The sequence below is a fragment of the Canis lupus genome, chromosome 11 (genome assembly GCF_003254725.2).
Source record: "Canis lupus dingo isolate Sandy chromosome 11, ASM325472v2, whole genome shotgun sequence".
Classification (NCBI taxonomy): Eukaryota; Metazoa; Chordata; class Mammalia; order Carnivora; family Canidae; genus Canis; species Canis lupus.
The window spans coordinates 44,938,866-44,964,184 of record NC_064253.1 but is presented as its reverse complement, the minus strand read 5'-3'; the positions used below and the strand labels follow the sequence as shown (position 1 = coordinate 44,964,184).

At 41.9% G+C, this 25,319-nt stretch overlaps 1 protein-coding gene and 1 long non-coding RNA gene across 6 annotated transcripts in view; one reads left to right on the top strand and one right to left on the bottom strand.

Moving 5' to 3' along the window:
• The window catches only part of MOB3B (MOB kinase activator 3B), a 191,613-nt gene that overhangs the window by 121,542 nt on the left and 44,752 nt on the right, over window positions 1–25,319 (top strand). The window lies entirely within an intron of this gene.
• Window positions 11,354–18,880, bottom strand: LOC125756062 (uncharacterized). 2 transcript variants are annotated; one of them, XR_007414051.1, is made up of 2 exons: window positions 16,635–18,880; window positions 11,354–14,981 (listed from the first exon to the last, which is right to left on the bottom strand). It is a non-coding gene; the product is annotated as an uncharacterized LOC125756062 (long non-coding RNA). The 2 variants fall into 2 exon arrangements; XR_007414050.1 differs by having other exon boundaries at window positions 18,249–18,880.

Sequence of the window (25,319 nt, the reverse complement as noted above, 5' to 3'; positions counted from 1 at the left end):
GAAGAGGAAGTAATCATTCAGGATTAGTGAGAACTTCAAAATACTGTCATTATTGGTTTATTCCCTTGTAATGTATTGCTTTACATAATAATCAGCGGAGACCCTATTGACTTGATTTTATTTGGTTATTACTTTTTAATGTAAGTATTAGCTATAAAAAGGCTGTGGTTCGATGGAAGAAAAGCCTTGAATTAAATGAGATTTCCATACAGCTGACCCTTAAACAATGTGGGGGTTAGGGGTACTGTCCTTGCCCCCCAACTACATACAGTAGAAAATCCTTCATGTAACTTTTGACTCCCCTAAAACTTAACTATTAATGGTCTACTGTTGACCAGAAGCCTTACTGATAACATAAACAGCCAATTACACATATATTGTATGAGTATTACTGTAAGAATACAGTAAAATGAGCTAGAGAAAAGAAAATGTTATTTAAAAAATCATAAGGAAGAGAAAATACATTTACAGTAAGTACTGTACTATCTTTATCAAAAACAATCCTCATGTAAGTGGACCCTTGTAGTTCAAACTTGAATTGTTCAAGGATTTACTATATTATCAATCTTGACCTTTTTTGCAGTGATGGGGTTGGGAGCACTTCTGCAAGACTCATAGTCATAAGTCCTATCCTAGGCCTGCCTTTGGGTTTTATTTTTACTTTGGGGAGGATATGAAATTGAATAGATAGGGGTCTATGTCTTGGATGGAGGGAAAAAATTCATATTTTTCAGCTGAAAAATGTGAAAAAATACTACTCTCTCTTATTTGATGGTATTTTTACTTTATTATTTTTTATTTTTTTAGATTTTATTTATTTATTCATGAGAGACAGATAGAGAGAGAGAGAAAGGCAGAGACATAAGCAGAGGGAGAAGCAGGCTTCATGCAGGGAGCCCAAGGTCTCCAGGATCACGCCCTGGGCCGAAGGCGGAGCTAAGCCGCTGAGCCACCTGGGCTGCCATATTTTTACTTTAATTACAGAGACAATTACAGAGATCTTCCTTCCTCTTAAGGGAAGAGTGAAAGTAATGGGAAGAGTAGATCATTGAAGTGTACAGGGATCCTTAGCACCCATCTATATATTTTTGAGAGCCAGGGAAAAGGAATGACCCATGCATTCTGCACATCTTTAGACCCATTTGTAACTGATGACAGTTCTTCATTATGGAGAACCACATAATGAATGAACTTGCTAACTAGTAGAACTGTGGAAATTTTAGTCATTGGATAAGCAGCATGAGTACCAGGATTATTTAATACAGGAATGGTAAGTGTGTGTGTGTGGGCGGGGCGGGGGGGGGTTGTATTTACATGTTGGTTATGGCTGTTTGTTGTATTGAGTTAAGAAGATTCTGAGACTGGCCTAAGATGAAAAAGTGCTGTAGGGAATTGGCCATGTCTGCTTTGGAGTGTGATGGGGAACATGGTGACATGTAAGCCATATATTTGACCACCCCACTTTATGTGTTTAACAGTTAAGCACTGTCCCTCAGAGCCCTCAATTTAAAAGTTCTCTGAGTTTAGAGAATCTGTTAAAAAAAAAAATTGAGAAAGCTGTATCTACCCACATTTTGTCAATTACAACTGCCTTACATAGACATTTAATTATGTGGTTAAAGTCAAGTGTGCAGATCTAATCTCATTCATTTTTAAAGCTAATGTAATATGCCAGATGCTATGACAACTAACACCTCTGTCTAGAAAATATCTGCTATAAAGCAGATTTTTAGATCAGAGAATTTTAAAGATACATATCATTGCCATATGCCTTTAGTGTTCATACTTGTGGATATGATATTTATATAGTGTTATGTAACAAAAATTTTTGGAAAACTATCCATGTATTATGCAATGTGTTTCCAAAGCCTGTATATCTCCTTTCCCATTACTTTCACTCAATCACTCAGGGAGTTTTAAGAGACTATGATTTTTTGTTCCTTGGGGATAAAAGAAAATTAAATATTTTTATATGAATTTAAAATAAATAACTCTTTATTGGTTCATTGCTTTGGGTCAGTTATCCAATGCTTATTTTTGTGTGTGTGGGAACCTTCAAATTTAAAACAGTTCGCTGCATATTTTTATGTGCAATGTGTGTTATGTCCAATATGTGTTACGTTCAATATGTGTTGGCTAGCGACAGACTTGGAATGATTTCGTTTTGGAGGATCCTTGCACCTCCCTGTAGAAGTAGTATTATCAGGCATATTCCTTAACACCCATCTCCGATCTTCATACATTTCTTTCTTCCCTGACCTCTTTTTATTTTGAACAGTTCTTACATCTCTTTATTATGAGACTGTCTTGTAGATGTTACCATCCTATGACAAAGGCTTTTCTACTTCACAAAGTAGATTTGCTTGGATTGGGTCCAAAATAGCATTTCCTTTTAAGTTGCCCAGTCAGATGGTGAAACCACTTTACCCAAGTATCAGGAGACCACATTCCTATCTGACCTCTATCTAGCCATTTGGCCTTGCACAAGTCATTTAAAGTCTCTCCTTTAAGAGCACAGTCACATGAATAGAGTTAAAGCAGTTGATAGCCACTTCTCCTCACACATTATCATTTTAAGCCTCTGATAGCCAGGTCTTAGGGCACTTAGGACATTAACATTTTGGTCAGCAAAATATCAGGTTGCCTTGATGGTAACTGAATTTCATGGAGTCACTGTGTAGTTAAAGAGTGCTGACCTGTTAGTAGAAGGGTGGCTCATCTTTATGCACAGAATGGAGTAAATTGTGCTATATTCAATGAGGAAGGAGATTGATTGGTGGTAGATGGTTAAGGAGACCTATGGGAAATCACCCATGAAGTAGAAAGGAAACATGACTAGAAAGGAAGAAGAGGAAAAAAAAAAAAAAAAAAAAAGGAAGGAGGAAGGGACCAATTAGGGCCCTTTGGTTATGAGCAACAGAAGCTGACTCTGACTAACCTGCATAGGAAAAAGGATTTATTACAGAGTAGCTCATCTCAGAGTCAAGTGAAGATTCTAGGCACATGTGGATTGGGGTGGGTAGGGAGGATAACAGACTGGCAAACTCACCAGAACCCTGCTAACTGAAGGGAAAGCAGTTCTCCCAGGGAGGAAAGCTATGAAAGAGGAAGGGGGAAAGGAAAGCTGACTATCAAAAATAATACAAGAAAGATAAATATTCCTAAACAAGTACAAAAGTAAGAAGAGAATCAGATAGCCTTAACCTGTTGTCGATGATACATCTATCTGAAGCAAGAAAACATGTGGCTTACTCTTTTGGAGAAGGAAACAAAAATCCGGATAATGTACCAGGAAAGGAAAGTGAAATAAATCAAACCAAATTCACTTATTCTTGAGCATATTTAGAGACCCCTACCCCTATCCCCTGGGTGATACCCAGGCACCTCTTGCTCGGTATCTAAAGGAGGAGACACAACCCCGTCCTCAAAGAGCTCCCAATCCAGCAAGACAGTGTTGTGAATTCCTCACTTACTGAATGCCTGCTAGGTGCCAAGCTTTTTGCTGAGAGCTTTACAAGCTCACTTAATCCTCCAAGTGTTTCTGAGGCTAGTCCTATTGTTACCTTCATTGCTAAGATGCTGCAGTAGGGAGCAAGAGAACTGGCTTGGAGTTAGGAAGCAGGCAGGGCAGAGCAGAGACTCAGCCCTGCTCCGTTCAGCTCCAAAGTCTAGGGCTCTCCTTGCTGCTCTGTGCTGCTGCTCTTGGCAAATAGAAGAGGAAAAAGAAAACAGTAAGACAAAAGGAATTTACTTGACTCAGCTCAACCCTACAGTATCTCCTGTTAGTGACTAAGTTCGATGAGCATTGTAATGTGTAGGGATTGAATCACCTTCACTCCCTACTGCAGCCAGCCTTAAATTTTAAGGACAGCCATGTGCAGTCTGTGCTAGAGCCGGCTGGCGACTGCTCCAAAGCAGGACAGAACTTGCTTCTCTTGGTCTGGAGCATACCAGTTTATCAACAGTCTTTTCACGCTGAGCTTCTACAAAATGCCATTCTCACTCCATGGATGACCTTTTTTTCCCCCCAAAGTTCAGATTTTCAAGTCTAAAATTTTTATCCTAAACCAGGATAAAAATGTTATTGTGTCTTCTGGGCCTGGACCTATCTACCAGTGGTGAATGGAAATCTCAATGCTAATTAATATGTTCAAGATAGTAGAACCACTGGCTCTAGTCATTTGTCCTGAGACATCCCAATTGTTAAAGTATGGCTCCTGGAACACAAAACATGTAACTCTGTTGCCTGCTTTTTTTTTTTTTTAAAGATTTATTTATTTATTTATGATAGACAGAGAGAGAGAGAGAGAGAGAGAGAGGGGCAGAGACACAGGAGGAGGGAGAAGCAGGCTCCATGCCAGGAGCCGGACACGGGACTCGATCCCGGGACTCCAGGATCGCGCCCTGGGCCAAAGGCAGGCGCCAAACTGCTGAGCCACCCAGGGATCACCTGTTACCTGCTTTTAAGGTGACATGATTACTCTCCTTTTTTGGGTTTTACTACTATTTCTTAAAAAGCATGCTTACTTTTATAATGGAAAAAAGTCATATATTAAGAAAAAATGCCTTATGTGCTTTGGGTAATCTAAAATCACTCCCTTCTCTGCTATCTACACCGTTGTTTATAAAGGTGTCTATTGTAAATAAGTGTGACTGGTAGACACCCCACATACCAAATTTAAATAACCAAGAGAAAAGAAGTATCCTCATGTTAGGATGTGGTATGTCCTACTTTCCTTCCTCACCACCATCCCCACTGCCCATCTGCAGCTTTTGGACCTTTTCTTCAAGACATCCTCTGGACAGAGTTTATTCAATGGCTGGTGTAATATGGAGTTGCCACCCTTTACCGCTGGTTTGGGGCCACTACTTTTGGTAGTTTTGTCTTTTGAAACTCTGGGCCTCTGCCTCTGTTTTCTTTTCCTTTAAAAAGTCATTGAAGTCCGGAGTGTCGGCAGTGACCTTTGGAAATGTTTTTACAGCTTACAGAGACTTCCTGACATGTTTTATTAGCTCTTGGTGGTAGCTAATAAAGTGAGTCTTAGCAAAGCCGCATAACGTGACCGATTAGAGCCACTCACCAGAGTTGCCTTGGAGGAGGCTTGACGACAGGATATTTGGCTACTGCTTTCCGTCCAGTTCAGCAGGGCATGAGTGATTACTGCATGAAGAAAGGGAGGTCATCCCTTTAGGAAATACAACAACCAACTTATTCTGCAAGAGCCTCAAACATGAGAGCCTCCTAGCCCCGGGAAAACAGAGATATCATTGCTCTAGGGATTGAGGAATGAGTTATTCCAAAATGCTTTTGTTTTCTGCCTTCACAGAGGTAAAACATAAGCCAGAACTGGTCCACTGGCTCTTTAAGAGGAATGGAAGAAGAGAAAACAACCTTCCCTTAAAGTTTATAAGTGTAAGCAGTATCTCTGTTCTCTACTTTCTTCTACTCAGATGGGTGGTTTAGCCATCAGGTATAGAATTTAGACTGTAGATTACCACAGATCTAGATTCAAATTCTGCCTCTGCCATTGGCCAGCTGGGTGATATTGAGCAAGTGAACACTTAATTCTTGGGTTCCTCATGTACAAAGTGAGGATAATAATTGTAGGTTATTATGAGGGAGAAAATATGGTGCATACAAAGTGCTTATCATAATGCTTGACATAAAACTCAAAAAGTATTAGTTATGGAATCGTCTTACTAAGGTCTTTGGAAGCCCACACATAGGCTCTGTTTGTGGAACAGTCTTTATTTGTGTGCTTCCCTCCACCCAGGTCTGTCATTTTGGATGACTCGTTGGTATGCAATTAGCATTGGGACCTCATTCACATAAACTGCCGTGTGCATGGTGTCCTGGAGCTGTGCAACACAGCAGCCCTCCTCCCCTCCTATTCTACACACTGTCTCTCACACACACCTCTTCTTCCCCAATCCACATAAGCCTCTTTGCCCTTTACAAATAATCACCTGGACTGCTCTTACTTTTGGGAAATGAGTTACTCACAAAAAGGTATAACAGAAACAGCAAAAAAGATCTAGATAGCATTTTAAACATGTATGGCAGGAATTTACTTGGACCCCTTGTTTTATGACAAACTATGTAGGGAACCGCTATTTCAGATAGTTGGTAACAACCAGATACCAAAGATCTACCTCATGCAAAACTCCATCAGAATCTAGAGACAGAGAAAAAAGAAGCTCAAAAAAAAAAAAAAAAAAAAAACCGCTGGGGACCATTAGGTAAGCATGGTCCTTTCCTCCTTTCTATTCGAAGCAAGTCTTTAGCTCACATCCAACAAGATTCTTCTTAGACTGTAAAGCTTAAGAAGGGAAAACCAGGGGAGGAGACCATCTTTTGAGTCTGTTCTGTGACAATTGATCAATCCATGTTGAGCCATTAATGGTTACAATGAGGGGCACCTGGGTCGCTCAGTGGTTGAGCATCTGCCTTTAGCTCAGGTCGTGATCCCGGGGTCCTGGGATCGAGTCCTGCATCAGGTTCCCTGCAGGGAGCCTGCTTCTCCCTCTCCCTATATTTCTGCCTCTCTCTGTGTGTGTCTTTCATGAATAAATAAATAAAATCTTTTTTTTAAAAAAATGGTTACAATGACGATTACTTTTATTTTATAGATGAGGAAGCCAAGATGAATTGGTCATGCAAGTGATGCTAAGATCATACAGCTAGCAAGGGGCAAAGCTTAGAACTGACTTTTAACTTTATAAAACCCTGGTCTCTCCACTACATGAAAGGTTCCAAGCATTGGTGCTAGAACCATTAGTGCTCCCTGGGACAAAATGAGAACGAGAAAAGTACAGACATCATATCAAATGCTTTGTACTTATTTTTCAGTGAATTCTATGCAAAGGACTTTTTTATTCTGAGATTCTTTTCTGCTTATTTCTTTTTTGGTGTTAAAAATGTCACTTCTTAAAAAAAAGTCTTTTATGAAATGATAGAACTGGAGAGGCATTTTTATTTGCCCTTATTGGCAAAGTAAAGGAGACAATTTGTGTTTATCTCTTTGCCCAGTTTTTTAAATTGTGCTGAATTTTGAAACCCAGAAGTCTAGTCTTACTATATGACACTGTTTTGCTTTCCTCAAAATACACGCAAATGTCTTAAATGCTGCTGTTTGCACCCTTTTATACTTCCTATAACCTATGGGGCTAATATGTGATTATGGTCTATATTTTTCATTAACCTGTAATGATGCTCAAGAGTTACCTGCTCCTAGATATGATGAAAGAACATTTCCTTGTTGCTTTTTTCAGATTCTACCAAAAAATGGTTTCAATTAAAAATTCTCTGGGAAACACTAAAACTTCAGATTCCGAAGCCCTGCCTTCAGAGACTGAATCAGTAGTTCTGGGCAGGACCCCAAATTTGAGTTTTTAGGACCCCTTTGAGGGGATGCTGATGCCGCTCATCTGGGAATGATACTTCCAGAAACTCTCATTTTAAAGCATTGGATTTCACATGAGATGATCTCTTCTCCACATTGAGAGTTCTTTGTTCTTTCCACAGAGGCATGGCATCATGTCAAGCTCAATTTTGTGAATTATATGAGATTTCTACATCCATTTCTGGTTAAAATATTAGAAAACAACCTTCTGATTTGCTTTAAGCACTTCCTTCCAAAATCAATTTAAGTAAAATTAATCTTAAAAAAGTTTCCTAAATTTGAAATCAGTTTTACACTTGATTAAACATGCAATACCTCCAAGCGAACCCTGGCCCCATTGGGAAATTCTCCATCCTGTAAATGACATCAGTCAGTTGCCATGGAAGTAAAGACTGTGCTGTAATTCCCACCTCCATGCAGATTTCCCTTTAGTGCAAATCAACTGAGAAACTCTTTTTTTCTTTTGGATCACACTCAGAGAGGATATTTTGTATAAACACTTACTTTTATTAAAATACTGTAATAATTTATGGTTTCCAAACTTTTTCTGCCATCACATTTTTCACACGAACAGTACACTTCCAGTAATAACCTAACTCATCACATCAGGGATTACTAGCTCAGGAGACATGAATCATATTAGCTGGGGCCTAAGTATAACTTGAAAGGTGTTTCTCTAGAGATCTTTTAAGCACTGCCACTGGACTCCAGCATTCATTTATACCAGTAAACTTCACAGAGAGCAGCTATGCTGCCAGTATTCAGAAAGAAGATCATCATTGAAGAATCACCCGAGATGAGAGCAGCCAGCAGGATAACCTCTGAATAGAATAATGCTGAGCCAAATGTCATTTTACCAAAGCTCCCCTCTTCCCAAATAAGACCACTCTTAAAAAAAGAAGTAGGTGTGGGGGCGCCTGTGTGGCTCAATCAGTTAAGCATCCAACTCTTGATTTCGGCTCAGGTCATGATATTAGGGTTGTGAGATGGAGCGCTGAGGAGGGCTCTGTGTTGGGCATGGAGCCTGCCTAAGAATCTCTCTCTCGCTTTCCCCCTTCCCCTCCTCTCTCTCCTTTAAAAATAAAAAAAATTAAAAAATTTAAAAAAAGAAAGAAGTAGGTGTGAATAAAGGGTTCATGCCTCTGCTTCCCTGCTTCTCTGTTTTTTATGCTTTTGACTCACCCGTGCCTCAAAACTCCTCTAGGATTCCCTCTGGTACCTCCACCTGGGCAAGGTGCTCTGCTATGGGCTCCTCCCTGACGACCTGTATAGCACATATTTTTCTTACCACAATGAAGGAATTCACCAGTGAGCTCAGGTGCCACAGCTAGGCCATCCTGGGTTTAGATCCCCTCTTTGCCATTTACCGTGGCATCTTGGACAGATGGCATTATGCTGCAGCTCAGTTTTTTCAACTGTAAGTGGGAATCATTATTGGACATTTTATATAGGGTTCATAAATAATATAATGCTTGTGAAATATTAGCACAATGTCAGGCACATAAATAATATTAACAATTAAATTACTGAAATACTATTTAGAGAATTGAAGAGTATTTTCTTCCATATCCACTGCAAGTAACAACTTCAATTGTGTGTGTGTGTGTGTGTGCTTGCAGTAAAGTGTCATAACAAATTCTGAAGCCATAGCCAGGTGTAAGGGGGAAGGACTGTGGAGCTCAGATAGCTATATCTGTCCTCATTCAAATGGTGGAATGGGGGCAGATGCCACACATTGTGTCTCCCTGTGCTCTACTGGAAGTACTGTAGGGTAATAATGCATTCAAACCCTCTGGATTGATCATCTACTATGTACCCCCCACTGTAGTATTCATTGCATATACATTAACAAACAAGACATGGTCTTGACATCATGGAGGTTACAGACTAGTGGAAGAGCCAGAAAAACAAGACAGAAAAAAAAAGATAGAAAACAACTATGATAGGAGTGCTATGAAGTACACTACCAGAGAATTTAAGGTGGAGGCAGAAATCTACATGAGAAATAGGGGTCAAAGGAAGTATCTGAGAAAGGGGTGGGAAATGTGTTCCGGGCAGTTAGAGCAGACTGTGTAAGGACCTGAAGTTGAAAAGACCTTGGCATGGTGAAGGAATTGCAAAGAAACCCTTTTGATTAGAATATGATCGGAAAAGAGGAGAGCCAGATCACATAAGCACTGGCTCTCGAACCAGTATGCATCACCATCACCCCAGATTGCGGGGTCTCACACCTGGAGTCTCTGATCCAGTAGGACACTGCTGGGTACACTCTTTGAGACCCCCTGATAGAAGACTTTTTCAGGCCATAGTAAAGGGTATGAATTTTATTTGAAACATTAGTGAGAAGCCAACAAAGGATCTCAAGAGCCAGAGCCTTTAATTATTATTTTTTAAATGATGACTAGATCATTGTGTGGAGAATTAATTAGAGATTATCAAGATTAACAATGGAGAGGCAATTTAGGAAGTTATTGACAGCGGTCAGGCAAGGGTAGTGGCAGTAGACAAGAGAGGAGCATTCAAGATGTATTTCGAAGGTGGTAGCCATAGGATCTTCCTGAGGACTGAATGTGAGTGTGAGGGGAAGAGAAGAGGAGGATGTTGCCTAGACTGAGGCCTTGAGAAACAGAGAAGATGGTCAAAGCATTTACCGAGGTAGGGAAGACAGGCATGTTTGGGAAGAAGAGGAAAGGAATTTGTTGGGCATGTCTTAGACACGTGATATTTGGAGAACCATCTCCAGGCTCAGAACTAGCATGTACAGATGCTTCAGTGCATGAAATGAAAATATTGAAGGCAGTAGCCTCCTCAGTGCTAAAATGAATGAAAACTATATAGGTGCTTGGGGACTGGCTCTTTAGTCTTCTCTCTCTGGGAACCGAGTGTGCTTGCTAATAAATTACTACTACTTCTTTAGGAGTAGCATCCCCCAAAGTCATTTTAAAGTAGGCCAGGACCTTTGGAAACTATATCCATCATAAAGTGGAACCTCCTGTGGAGCCAGACTGCTTTTCTTTCCAAAGTCTACCCTAATGTGGAGTTTCTAACCTTTGGCACTGTTGCCATTTGGTTGGATGATTCTTTGCTGGCGGGGAGGGGGCAGGGGACACCATACTGAGCATTGTAAAATGTTTAGCAGCACCCCTGGCCTCTACCTACCAGCTGCCAGTAGCCCCTCCCCCTCCTAATTGTAACAACCCAGAATGCCTGCAGACATTGCCAAATGTCCTCCTCCTGGGGGGAGCGGGGGGGGGGGGGGGCAAAATAGCATAGCAAGTTAATTCTGTACATCACCCCTTGCCTCAAGACAAACTACTCCTCATTTAATATTCCTGCTTTCTATCTCAGCCTCTCAGAATTCCTTTAAGGTGACTTTCAATCAGACTGAAATGTTAATACAGGTCAGTGGTTAAGGAGATGCTATAATGATTTTCTGGAGAGGACATCTCTGGCCTTAAATTGTTCCTGGTAATGTTGCTGATATAAGGAACTTTAGGGCAGCCCCAGGAAGAAGAATGGGAGAATCTGATGATAAGCATGATAATGTAACAGTAATAAATAGTAATAGTAGCAGCTGTTAATATTTAGATAAAATGTTGCCATAACCATAGGTTTAAATATATCAAAAATATTAACTTATTTATTCTTTACAGCAACATCATGACTTTGGTAGTATTATCATCCCCATTTTACGGATGAGGAAACGGAGTTGTAGAGACTTCCTAAGGTCACAGTTAAGTAACAGCTGGGTTCAGACCCAGGCAGTCTGCCCCCCACCAGCTTCCATCCTTATAACTTTACTGTGTTTTCAAAGGAAGGTAAAATGATCTGCCTGCTAAGATGCATCGCCTTTAATCCTCAACCATGGTTCTAAATTTACCAAATCTCTTCAGTAACATTCTCATGATTGAAAGTATCTTAGAAATTGTGATGTGCATTGATGACACATATTTAAAGTAAACATTCATTTATTCAAGCATTTCTCCCCTATCATTCTGTTTAAAGGAGGCACCTAAGTTTCATTTTCTTAGCAAATACACATTATGGCCACAGATTTCATTAAGTCATAAGTATTCATTTTCACAGGCTTGTAACATTATTTTTGGTACCCAGAAGCAACTCTGCCACATTTTGCTATTTCCAGATTGCGTGGAGAAGCCAGTACAAATAAAACTTCCATTACTGTGGCAATGGCAGACAGCTGTGAAATGAGAGGTGTGCTGAGTTCACGTGACTTAGGAGGGATGAACGCTCACACCTTTCCCAAAACCTCCACAGCAGCCAGGGGATTGCAGGAGGAAATGTGCTTGGATGAGGGATATAACATGAGTCATGAGCTGATTCTTTGATTGCTGCCTTGGCCCCTGGAAAGATAAGCTCATGACATTTTCCTTCAAAACACATTCTGAAATGCAATTCCTGTAGCTAATAAAATATCACTGGAACTCAGGCAGACTGGGCCGTAAGGGCCATCAAGAACGTGATGACAACCGATACAGGGTTACACCTGACCCTGTTTGTGCTACATTTATAGATTTTGAAATTCCTTCGAAAAGAGCTTCCATCTGGTGAATCTCTAAGGAGAGAAGTTTTCTTGCACTTACATGTTTTGCATCTGAAAAAAAAAAATTCTTCATCCTGTTCTTGAGAAGATAGAGCATTCTGTCAACATAACAGTTCTTTCGATCTGCTGTAGTTTTTTTGTTTTGTTGCTGTGGTGGGTTTTTGTTGTTTTGTTTGTCTTGTGGTTTTTTTGGTTTTTGGTTTTTGGTTTTTTTCTTTTTGACTAGCCTTACTTCCAGATCGAGACCATCAAATGGGTTATTGCTGTGACGGGACATTTCCTTGGGTTTTATGGAGTTGTTCCTATCAGCTGTGTTAACAATAATGTTAAAATACTAAAAATGGCTGAAATATATCAGGTACCTACCTAATATGCTCACCACTTCATGTGGCTAATTTAACACCCCCAAGGGATCCCTGGGTGGCGCAGCGGTTTGGCGCCTGCCTTTGGCCCAGGGCGCGATCCTGGAGACCCGGGATCGAATCCCACGTCGGGCTCCCGGTGCATGGAGCCTGCTTCTCCCTCTGCCTCTCTCTCTCTCTCTCTCTCTCTCTCTGTGACTATCATAAATAAATAAAAATTAAAAAAAAAAAATTTAACACCCCCAAGCCTGTGAGATAGGAAACATACTGCCCCCTGATTCTCAGATGAGAAAATATAGAGAGGAGTCACTCGCCTGCCCCAGGTCACAAGGAAGACAGCAGTGGAGCCAGGACACCCAATGTCTTTGACATGCTGCCTCCCACCTGTGAACAACGTATGCCTAAGGAAACACAGTCACAGGATAGACTGTCCCTGGGCTTCTTGCAGGTCTCTGCAGCATTCAAGATGTCCAAAGCTTACGAAGTTGAAAGCCTCCCCAAACATGTCCGTGGGGAAAGTGTTTGAGAACCTTCTTCATTCCTGTGCATGAGTCCCAGAGGCAACCTTCACCATAATGGTTGGCACCAGAAGCATCCACACCTCAGGGTGTTCTGGGGCTTATCTCAGCAGCTGCCACAGCCAACTGTCAAAGGCAGCAAGTTGGTACTTGAGGCCGTGCCAGGCCTGGCCAGCGCTGGGGCACGCTCTAAAGCTCTCAGCAAACAATTCGCTCAAGTGTGTTTCCTCTGCCAGAACCCATTAGGGCAATCAATGTTGGCCTCTGTCTTCACATGCTCAATAAGAGTTCTGTTCCCTGACCAGGCCTACAGAAAGTACCTTCAAATATTCCTGAGGGATTTATAGAAATTAAGAAATTTACAGAAATTAATCAAGAAATTAAGTGTCCCAACAGCTCTCCCTGCAAAGAGACCTAGAGACCAGGCCATAGTGGAGCTGCGGAGGTTGGTGGGGAGAGTGGATGAGAGGGGAGTGAGCAGGAGAGAACCCCATGCCCTCAGCCTGTCACCACCCCAAACTCCATTGCAGCTCTTAGGCTCCATTGTAACACCTGCACAATACAGTTTCAAGACCACCTGGTGGTCCTGTCTTACCTTCTTTATCTTATTGTCACTCTGTCGTGACAGTCTCATGGTGCCTAGCACAGAGTCTGACACTCTGGAGTGCTGAATACATTTTTTACTGAGTTGACATGAATTGGGAAACATAGTTGCTGTTCTTTTGTATGTCCTGCTTTGCTTTTTAAAAAAAAAAAAAAAAGTTATGTGAGTATAAGAATTCAGGGGAGTATGGTAAACCCCACGGAAGAAACTCAGCTAAAAAACCGCCTTCAGGGAAACATACCCTATAGACTTTCCTTTTTCTCCCTTCTCCTCCTCTGGCAGTCCTGCTGCCCTGTGGTAGGCTGTGCTGCAGGAATTACACAGTTTGGGCTTGATGCCGATTTCTAAGGCAAGATGCCTATCTCTATCCTATAATGGTCTCCAGATGCTCATCCCACTTCCCCTCGACAGGCACTCCCTGAGCAACCTTTGTAATTGGTGAGACATGAGACATGATCTGGGTTTCTGGGAGAGGGGCGGCAGGGTGTGTGGGGCGGGGGCGGGGGGGCTGCTGCTGGCTGGAACCAGGCTCACCTTCCCAGGTCCGGGCTGGTGCCATGTGGCCAGGATGACTTGCCTCTCTCTCGTTCAGATGCTACTTACTGGCAGAACAGCAGGGGGGCTGCGAGGGGAGGCACTTGGCAAGCCTGGGGGATGCTTCCATCCAACACTCACTTATGCCAGAGAAATGTTAGAGGGAGGTCCTGATGGAGAGAGCGCTGCTGCGGGCATGTGCCGATCCTAAAGTACATTTGCCTGCACTGTTGTTTCCTTTGGGAGAATAGGAGTTGCTGCTGAACAGTCATTTTCATGAGATTATAATCTCCAAGTGGCCAGATTTTTGTTTCCATCAGTTCAGTGAGGGTTGCGCCAGCTTGTTGCCAGTGTGAATGGACTGAGATTGAGCTATTGAGCTCTGAAGTAACAGTTGCATTCCTGCACCTCACCCTAAATGCATGAAAGGTCTTTTCTGTTGGGCTGGTTGTTGGGCTGGTTCTTAGGTCAGGCAGGTGTGCACTCAGACCAGTTATGACCATCCACGGCAGCTTGTTTCTCCATTCACAGATTTTTACAGATTAGTGAATGTAGGCCTATCCCCTTGTCCACTCCTAAGGAGCTCTGTGGTTTTGGCCAAGTCACTTAATTCTATTAACATTTAGTTTCACCTATACATTTTAAAATGAAAAGCAAAAGACATAGTGCCTGTGATGGTGTGGCTTTTATAGCTCAGTGTTTTAGAAATGTGAGAGTTCTTATTTTGGAGGCGGAGACTTGGGTGTCTAGCAGTGGCTCCTCCACCTACTGGATGGGTTTCTATTTTCTTACCTCAGAAATGGGGGTAATTATCCCTTGCTTGCAGAGAAGTCAAAATTGAATCAGGTCGTTTCAACATTTCCCAAAGTTTCTATTATATGGAAAAGTGTTCTGTGGCCAAGTAGGCTTAGGAAATACTGCATTAAAAGGAAGCATATTTCTTTACTGTAGAATTTCTCAGAACCGTTATGATGCTTGTATACATCAGGAAATTTCCTGGAAAGAGCCAGAGTAAACAGCATTTTATTTGACTCTGATATATTTAAAACAATTTTTTTAAGGAACATCTATCTATTTGAGATCTAACTTTGAGGAATGCTAGATAATACAAGTAAATTTAACCTCATACCAAATAGAATAGTAATTAAGGGTAATCACAACCATTTATTAGATGCCCACTAGGTTTTGGGTAGAGTATAAATAACAAATTAAGAATGCAGTCTGCTATCACCCTACCAGGAAATATATGCATGCATTTCCCAGACACTCTTTTTTTTTTTTTTTTTTTTTTAAGTCCAGACACTCTTTAAAGGCACTGGCTTGCTAGGTTCACAGAGTTGCTCTGTCCAGATTTAAAGGGAAAATAATATGTTTCCACAGATAGGTACCCTTGTACACCCACACCCACATCCACATCCACATATAAACAGCCTGCTGGACCTTCTAGACATGCCTCAGGAGCCATCCCACAACCTATTGTCAGCTCCTTTGACAATTTATCTGGCCCTCTCTCATGAAGCCTCCATGAATCAGTGTTTATTTATCTAACTGACTTGGAATCATTTGAGGCTGAGGCTGAATTCCCAAACTTCCACTTAACTGCCCATGTGACTCTAGATAAATTGTGTCCAGGTTTCTTTAACTATAAAGCTTAGACCCTACCAGCCTCACAACGATCAGAATGAGTTGGAGGGATTAAATGAGAAACCTTACGAAAAACTGCACAGTCTACAGCACTTCCTATGCACCAGGCTGTGTCGTGAAAGCACCAACACATAGGAATTTGTGTCATCCTTAGGAAGTGCTCTGAGTGAGGTTTTGTTATTACCTTCAAGATGCAGAGAGACTATATAACTTGTCCCAGTAACCATGTGCCAGGATGTGAATGTGACAGGTTGGGTCCCAAATCCATGCTCTTGCTACTTCACCTTCCTACCTTTCTTATAAAGAACCTGAGGGCAGCCTGGGTGGCTCAGTGGTTTAGCGCCGCCTTCAGCCCAGGGCGTGATCCTGGGGTCCCAGGATCGAGTCCCACGTCAGGTTCCCTGCATGGAGCCTGCTTCTCCCTCTGCCTGTGTCTCTGCCTCTCTTTCTCTCTGTGTCTCTCATGAATTAAAAAAAAAAAAAAATCTAAAAAAAGAACCTGAATAGTGCCTGACATGCAGTCAATATATATTGATGAAGATCTTCTCCCTCCACATAATCAATTTGTTCTCTCTTCTTAATCAATTTGTTCTCCCCTCCTCCGTTACCTTCTCACGTAATGAGGTTTTGCTTGTTTAACTGTTTATATGTTTAACACATAAAGGACATGTAGCAGCACCACATCCTGGAAGTTCATGATATTGCTGTGGGGCTTTCAGTAGGATTGGGGAGGGAAACTGCTAATTTCACATCACTGGGAGACAATGAGCACCCTGTTTATGCCAGTTCTGCTCTATAGTGGTAACATTCTAAGTGGCCCCTGAGTATCCCTTCATCTCTCATGGTACACTGAAGAACCACATATCACTAGAGATTCACACTTACTGGGTTTTATTGTGTCCTGGGAAGGCAAAGTTCATAGAATTCTTGGTCTTATCTTTTTCAGCCCAGGTAGGAGCTAAGGAGCTATTTGTATGAATCAGCATGAAGGAATGCATAATATACCTTGATTTATTAGGTGGTTTCTCTGCCTTAAGCCACAAGAGTGGGGGTGGAGGAGTTGGGGGACGGTTGGCCTTGATCTTCTGAACAGTGTACATACTTTCCAGCTTCTAGGTGTAAAGAATGAGTCAGAGCATGGGAATAACTGGGAACACTTGAATCTGGTTGGTGTGTTGTGGGGAGCCTGGAACTTTAGGCAGAGAAGCCCTTGTAGAAAGAGAATTGATTTGATATCTAAAGCAGTGGGTATCCACACAGCTAGGTAACTTTGAGCCTCTTAATTTGTCTTCTTTTATTATTCATCGCATTTTAAGGCAATCCAAATGTTCACTTAGTACAAAGTGGCAGCAATAATAGATAATAACATTTACAGTGTTAGGCACTGTGCCACGCCATCAACATACACAATGTCACTTCATCACCTATTTGACCTATGGAAGAGCTAAGGCCCAGAAGTGTGAAATAAGCTGGAATGAAGGGAAGTTAGAATTATGAATCCTTGCTTTTTGACACCAAGGCTTTAGATTGAGAATACCCAGTCCTATCAAGTTATACCTACCCCTTACCAATTTAATATTACCTTTTCATGGACTTGGAAATCCCAGAGCAACACCTGAAAGGAAACTGTCTTTAATTCCATCACAAACCAGGTAGTGCCATGAGGGGCCCAGCCTGGATGTGATGCCTGAAGTGGCCATTCCTTCCAGACACCTGCCTTCTGCAGCTGGCTTGGTTTGCAGAAGCATGCAACAGAATTTCAGGGACACTGAGGGTCCCATCTGGTCCAAGGATGTGCAGAAGATGGAGGCAGCTTCTCAGTCATTTGGCAAAATTTGTAGCTCTGAGGACTCCAGAGAAGAGATAGGAGCCCTTAAACAATTTCCAGATCAGCGTGGGTTGAAGGGCAACATCAAGAGGAGATAGCTGTCTCTTTCTGTGAAAATTGCATCTCAGAACCGTAGAATGTTAGGTCCGGAAGGAACCTTAGAAATCACCTAGGCTAGGAATTTTCAAACTGTAATTTTGTCAAATTCTACACAGAACATGAACATCAAAATGGATAAGTAGGTGGAAGAAGAGGTCTCTTGTTCCCCCCACCAACTTGGAAGCACCTCAGCCCCAGCGGTAAAGAGTTTGAGACAGTCTGATCTCAGCCAAACCTCTTTGTCAGCTCAGGAGCCTGAAACCCTGCAGAGGTTAATCAAGTTCCTCCAAAGGTCACTCGGATCTTAGTCTGGTGAGAGGTGATGTGAATTGGTATTCCCCAGATAATTTATGGGTGACATTGGCTATATTCTTCCTACCCACAGCTTCCATTGAACTTCCATTGAACGGGGAAAAAGTCCAGACATCTCTCACTGCTTGAAACCACTCACACTGTTCCAATTCTCACTTGTGAGTTTTAACCAATCTCTAAAGGGGTTAGCAACTTTGAGAGAGAGGATTATTAAATAACAAAAATAGTTTAAGAGGCCTGGGCTGGAAGCAAGAACTAGGGTGATTGGCAATGCTGGAGGGAAGAGGGAGTGGCAGTCAGAAGATGAACCAACCCCACTCCTCCTGACTTCTAGACCAGAACCAACTTTAATGAAAGGATTAGTTTAATAGGGCATTTACCTGGAAAGTCCCCAGTGAGTTCAGCTCTCAGAGTGTAAAGATCCCATCTCTTTCTGCACTCAGCCCTTCTGAACCTCGAGATTGGCCCAGAAAGAGCAAAGGAGAACATATTTGATTGAGAAAGGCTCTGCTCTAAAGCTTCACTCCCACGTGGTGACTCTTACACCCATGGCCCTTAGATTGGCAGGGCAGGGGGCAGGATTTGAGCACACTCTGAAAGCAGGGGGTGGGGACCCAACTCTTCCCAGAAAGGCATTGGTAGGTTCTGTTGAATTAGCACATCAGGAGTTTCACTGGAGTTAATGTTTTAACCATTGAGTCAATATATTTATGCCATTTTGTTTGAGCACTCCATGACAGAATAAAATCATTTTTAAGGAGCCAGTTTTGTTTTGTTATGAAGTGAAGGAATGGTGTTACAAATTACTTGGATGCCCTTTGCATTGAAAAGTTTACATTTTAAAAACCCAATATAATACATGTAGACAAAGAAATTTCTAGGCTTTATACTTTGAGGGCTCTGTAACTTAGTTCTTATGGTTATTTTAAAGTCTGAATCGGTTTCACTCCTGGTGTTTTCCTGTACTGTGCAGTTGTTGTTACTTGGGAGATTAACCGCTGGTAGGTTTCATTCAGAACCTGCCCTGGACTGGATGGCTTTGGATAGGGTCACATTTGGTGCCTTCTCCTATGGTTAGGAGTAAAGATCTAGAGCCAGCCTTCTTGGACTCACAGACTGGCTCCACCAACTCCTTGTGGTGTGACTTTGGGCAGGGAAGTTAATCTGTTTCCCTAATTTCTCATCTGGGAAATGGGGATGACAGTGGTGTCTGCCCAGAGGAGTGGTTGCGAAGACTTTGTGATATAATACACAGGTCCTGGCACTGAACACTCAACAGTTAGCTAGTGTTGTTGCCACTGTTAACATCGCACTGATGCCCTACAGCTGCCCTTACACCAGAATCTCTACAGTCATAGGATCTCAGAGGTGAAGGAGACCCTAACAGTTCCCTGAATGTACCTTGAGAAATTACCAATTCTCAGGGAAGATCAGAAGGGGAGTTGGATATCTGTCCTGTTAACAGATGTAGGTGATTGTCGCAGGTGGGCAGTGATGGAAACCACCTTCTCTTGCGTGGATTCCCTCGCCACCAACACCACTAGCAGTTACCTCTGTTTGAACACCTCCTTGCGTGGGAAGCTCAGCATCACCTGAAGCAGTGCATCCCGCTTTCGGACACTTCTGGCAAAACAAAAGTTTGTCTTTGCAGTGACCTAAAGAAGAAAGGGATTGCCTCTGACCTTAAGGAGGTGGAAGAGAGTAGTGGAAAGAGAACAGACTTGGAAATCAGAAAGAAATGGGTTTGAATTCCATTCCAGTGCCTGTCAGCTTTGTAGCCATGGGCAAATGGCTTGCTGCCTTCTTCTCCCTTGCTGTCCTCCAAATGACGGCCTTTCAGTATTTGAATCCTATCTTTCCAGTCTTCTCTTAGCCTCCCTGTGTGATAAGACCTCAGTTTCTCTTATCACTTCAATCACTTGTCCAGGCTCTGCCTTTGCCCTGTCATATTATACCCAAAGATACATATAGTCCCCTAGTTGTGGTTCTGGGTCAGGGAATGAAGCCGAGCTGGTAGGGGCTGGGTGATTAGACCAGAAAGCCAGAGAGTGGACCAGAGGCATGAATAGACTGCCACAGAAATCTCTAGCTTTCATCCCCATGGTCATTCAGCTGGGCTAAACTCTAGTTCTGATGGATGCTTCTGGTTCTAAACACTGACTGTGTCCCTTTGAGGGTGGGGCTGGACTGGGGATGGATATCATCATCCTGGCCACATCCTTGAAGGTGGTTATCAGGGAACTGGATAGGGTGAGGCCAACTCTGCCTCTTGTTCAGTTGGTCCAGATGGTGGGACCAGAGCTTGCTGGAGGGCAGGTGAATAAGAATAAGGACTATGTATGCCCTTTTTACCTACACCCAGATGCAGAGTCCATTCCAGTATCTCAGCTCTGCCCTGGCTCAGATACAGAGTGACCATATGCCAACAATGCCTGGTTTGTTCTCAGCCATACACAGGGTCTTTTCATTCTACAAGCTAGGACTCCTCTACCCACTGTGTGGGTAAGAAAGGGAAATATTTTGAGGTCTGATTTCTGAAGATCCTTACTAGCCATATGCCTTCAGAACATCTGTTTTACCTCTCTGAGCTCATCATCTTCATCTGTAAAGCGGGGATATAAGTAATACCTACCTCATAGGATTGTGGAAAGGATGACATTGTGTACACAGATGCTTAGTATATCAAGTGATTGGTGTGGGTTGATTTCTTGGGAGGATGGGAATGATTGGTGGGAATGATAGCTGGGAATGATTAGTGGCCCCCCTCACCACTGCCACCTGTGAGAGAAGCTTAGGGGCTGCAACCACCCATCACCCCACCTCTCCAATACCTTGCATGGGACCTGGGGTTCAAATGAAATGTGACCATGAGCACATCTGTCAAGTTGGCCAGTCCTATTCTGAAGCAAATCTAAATAGCACATCAAAAGGAATTTGAATTTTACAGAGGAAATGCAAATGTCTTAGAGAACATTTCTTCCTTTCTTAAATTTCTATCAGTCGCAATTCAGTGTTGCCTATCAGCTTCATGAAGTTTCAGTTTAGCATGGGAAGTGTGGTCTGACCAGCTATGTGAATATCACCTGGGAATTTGATAAAAGTGCAAAACCCAGATCCCACCCCAAACACGCAGAAACTCTGGGGTGTAGCCCAGCAAGCTGTGTTTTATTTATTTTAAATATTTTATCTATTTATTTGAGAGAGGAGGAGAGTACACATGCATGCGTGCATAAGTCAAGGGGAGGGGCACAGGGATAGTGAGAAGCCGACTCTCTGCTGAGCAGGGAGCCCAACTCCTGGCTGGATCCTAGGACCCTGCTGAGATCATGACCTGATCCAGAGACAAATACTTAACCAACTGAGCCACCTAGGTGCCCCCCAAGAATCTGTGTTTTAATGAGCCCTTCAGGTGCTTCTTATAGCCCCCATTGAGAACACCGGTCTAGGTAATAGTGGCCTCCCGCCCCTTCTCCCCACTCCTCCCACCCCTGGCAGTTCTCACATTCAGATGACCAAGCCTCTGTCTCTAGCCATATATTTTCAGTACATCCACAGTTTGAAGACAGCTCCCAAGAGAGTGATTTATTGTCTCATCCTGGGAGACTCATCTGTTTATGCCAAAGGCAGGTGTAATCTAAATCCAAGAGAAGAGTCAGGAAACAAACATCTGTTTTGGATGTTCAAGCCACCAGATCCCTTGGCTTCCTCCACCTCTGAAGCTTCCTTCCCAGCCTCCTGACCACTAATAATAGTATCTCTGATGGGTAATGATAATAGCAAATACTTGAATTCAAGTCTATCTGACACCAGATTCTGTAACTCTTTAGTAAGTTTCCCAGTTTGGTTAAGTGGGCTATATTCCTGGGTCACGAATATGCACAAGGAATACTCTAGGCCAGTTGTCTTAAAAACTTTAATACAATCATGATTTTCTGGAGTACCTCTTGAAACATACTGATTGCTGGGCCCTAGTCCCAAAGAGTCAGATTGAGTGCCTGTGGGTCAAGGTCTAGGAAGTTGTATTTCTAAAAGTTCCTAGATATTTCAGGTACTGCTGGTCCAAGGGCCGCACTTTAAGAACCACTGCTCTAGCCCAGTGTTTCTCAACCAGTGCCACACATTAGAATCATCTGGAGAATTTCACATTCATTTGCTCTAGTGTGAGGCATTGCCATTCTTCTTTTTTTTTTTTTACATGTTCCCCAGATAATTCTAATGTGTAGTCAAGGTTGAGGGAATCACTGCTATACTCAAAGGAAGACTATTAATTACTATCTACAGCTTTAGTTCTTCAGTCCTGTGTCAGGGCTTCCCCAGTGGAGGAGTTCACTCGTACGCCAGGGAATACCAATACTGCAGGAGAAATAGAGCCCATTAATTTTATTTCAAGATTTACAGAAGAGTTAATATTCTCTATAAAACAAATGGGTCTACTATGGAGTAAAGTGCAAAATGTGCATGAACTATTAATATAAACTATGGGATTCAATCTATTCCGAAGAATCTAACCAAGGAAAATTGTCAGAGATTGACTGCTGATGATATATATGCTCAAGGAGAGTCACCCAAATGTTATTTTTGTCTTCATAATGATTGAATCTGTGACAGTTCATTGCTCAAAGTATATTTAATATGGACTCATGATATAATGTTAAGTGTAAAAAGGATACAATGTATTCTATAATTTTAATACACAATATACCATACGCATACACACACACACACACACACACACACTCACACACACACATATGCAAAGAAAAAAGACTGGAAGATAACACACCAAAATATTATCAGTGGTTATTCCTTGGAGGTATGATAGGTGATCATGATATTTATACTTATTCCTTGGAGGTATGATAGGTGATAATGATATTTATACTTTTTAAGTTTTTTCACAAAACTAGAAAACATCTAATTGCTAATTACCATTTTAAATGATGCTAATGTGTTTCACCCCAGGAAAGTGAGAACTTCATCAGAGCTTAGGAGAGGTAATGCTGGGCAAGGGGACATGTAGTCTGCAAGGTGGCCCTCCTGGGGGACTCCTAGGAGCCTCACAAGGTGCATGCGGTGGGGTGGGGGTAAGACTTGGTCCTCCCCAGTTAGTAAACTGACAGTGCTTCTGTGTGACATCACCAAAGCATCGCCATAGTTAGTTAATGTAGACTAGACCAAATGTGCCAAAAGGGGAGTTTAGCAGTGTCTATGTATATCATGCAAATATGCAAGAAGTGGGAAAATCAAGTCTATGTAATTTGAGGACCACCTATCAGTGTTAACAAAGGAAAGACAGAGAAGAAACTCCTGTGTTGCAAAAACGCCAAGTGCATTGCCTTCATTAACCCAGGAGTCTCTGTTGATGTACCTCCTGGAGTTGCCTTCAGAAAACAAGCAAGTGGCAACCTCTGCACATATGTGTTAAATGGAGCACTAGAAAGAGGACGATTTTACTACAGACAGGCTTGGTAAGAAGGAATCTGAAATATTACGTACTCGGGAACAGTACATAACAGTACATAGCCTAGCCTCACTATCACTAGGCTAATCATTTTCTGGTATAGCCAATAAATGTTTTCTATGCAACCAAGCCTCACCTGGCCATACAAAGCAAATTCACCTGCTTCCACAACAGCTGGTACTGGGGGTCCAAGGTAGAGGAGCAGGTGGCAGGCCAGTGGGCGCCATTCTGGGATGGCCCTTTGGTGGAAAGAGCCCCTTCTCCCTGAAGGGCGGAAGACCTATCCCGAGGAGGGGCACCCAACCAGAAGTGCCTGTCATTTACTGCAGCCAAATTTGTAACCACATGCAGTGTCTTCTTTAAAGAGTCCAGTCTGGGACAATAAATGAATAAAATGAATAAGGCTGCCCAGTTGAATATTAGCATCTTCCCTTTAAGCAGACATCACTTAGCTGTTGCCATGAGGGAATTTCAGTCCACCTGTGCCAGGTCTTCTGAATTTTTCCAAGAGAAGCCAGAATTCTTGATCTTTGCATTATAGTTCCCAATTTCTAGATGTTGGCAGCATTTCAAAAATACTGTGTAGTCCAAAGAAAACATGCCTGCTGACTGGTGTTAGCCTAGAGTTTCTTACCTCTGCTTGAGAATCTTAAATCCTAAAGAGGCAATTGCTTGAGTCCCTTTGGCTTCTTACTGCTCTTCCCACCTACATCTACCAAATTCCAAAAGACAAATTTCCTGAACTCTCAGACTCTTCTCCTCAAAATTCATGTTTTATTAAGGACCTTAAAACTGGCTAATGGCTTCACAGTAATTTATTTCAGTTGAAGGTTTTTAAAACTAACTAATAAGAGGTATTTTATGGAAGATGAAGTTAATTTTAAAAAATAATTTTAAAAGAACCGCCTTGGTTTATGAGAGGTAAAGGGTGTTTTGAGAAATGTGTGTGCTTTGGAGTGGGATCGATCTGGGTTGAAATTCCAGCTCTACCACTTATCATTTGTATCTCTTGGGCAAGTGACCTAACCTCTCTTAGCTTCGCATTTTCTCATCTGCAAAGTGAGGGAAACAACTCATAGACTTGTCAATTTGTTTAGAGTAATCAATTATATTAACCCATGTTAATACTTGGTGCCATTAGGTGCTCAGGAAATTTAAGTTTCTGTGGGAGCCAAAGTAATGAAACTTTTAATTGCAAATATTATAAAATAGTCTCACAATGCTTTTACATATTTAATATTAGAAATTTTAAAATCCACTTTCTTCAGAAGTCCCAGTGTAGTAAGTACTATTGCAGTTGAGATAGGAGAAAAGGAGAAAATGAAGAGGATGAACCTCAGGGATATCTGTCTGGAGGAAGTCCTAGGTCAATGCCCAAATTCACTTAGCTATAAGGTGACCTTATGATTTATCAATCCAATTTAACTCTTGCTCATTGTTGAATCTCTAGTATTTTGCACATCCCCAAATAAATAAATGTTTGTTAGTTATATAAATTGGTTAATGAACAAATAAACAGTGTGTGTGGGAGTTTTATATGGCAAGGATAACTACTAACTGGATAGCTCTTTTCAGACTATGCTGTGCTTCCCAGGCATGGGTTGTGTACAGTTACATGGAACCTGCCCTCAGGAGAGCCCTGAGCTTGGTTTAACACTCTGCTATCACCATCTTCAAATTCTTAATAATTTTTGAACAAGGGGCTCTGCAAATTATGTAGCCAATTCTGATCAGAGGTTCATCAGTAAATATAGAAATGTCAGTACATGGACCAAAGGGTTAAAAACTCATGATCCTTGGACCTGATCAAATATTTTTGGTCCACAGAGTGGTATTTTTTTAATATAAATAAAATTTTTAGTTAGGATAGTTTTAGACTTACCCAAAAGTTGCAAAGATAGTACAAAGAGTACCCATATATTCCTCACACAGTTTCTCATGTTGGTAACATTTTACATTACATTTATATTTATATTTATAATACATGTAT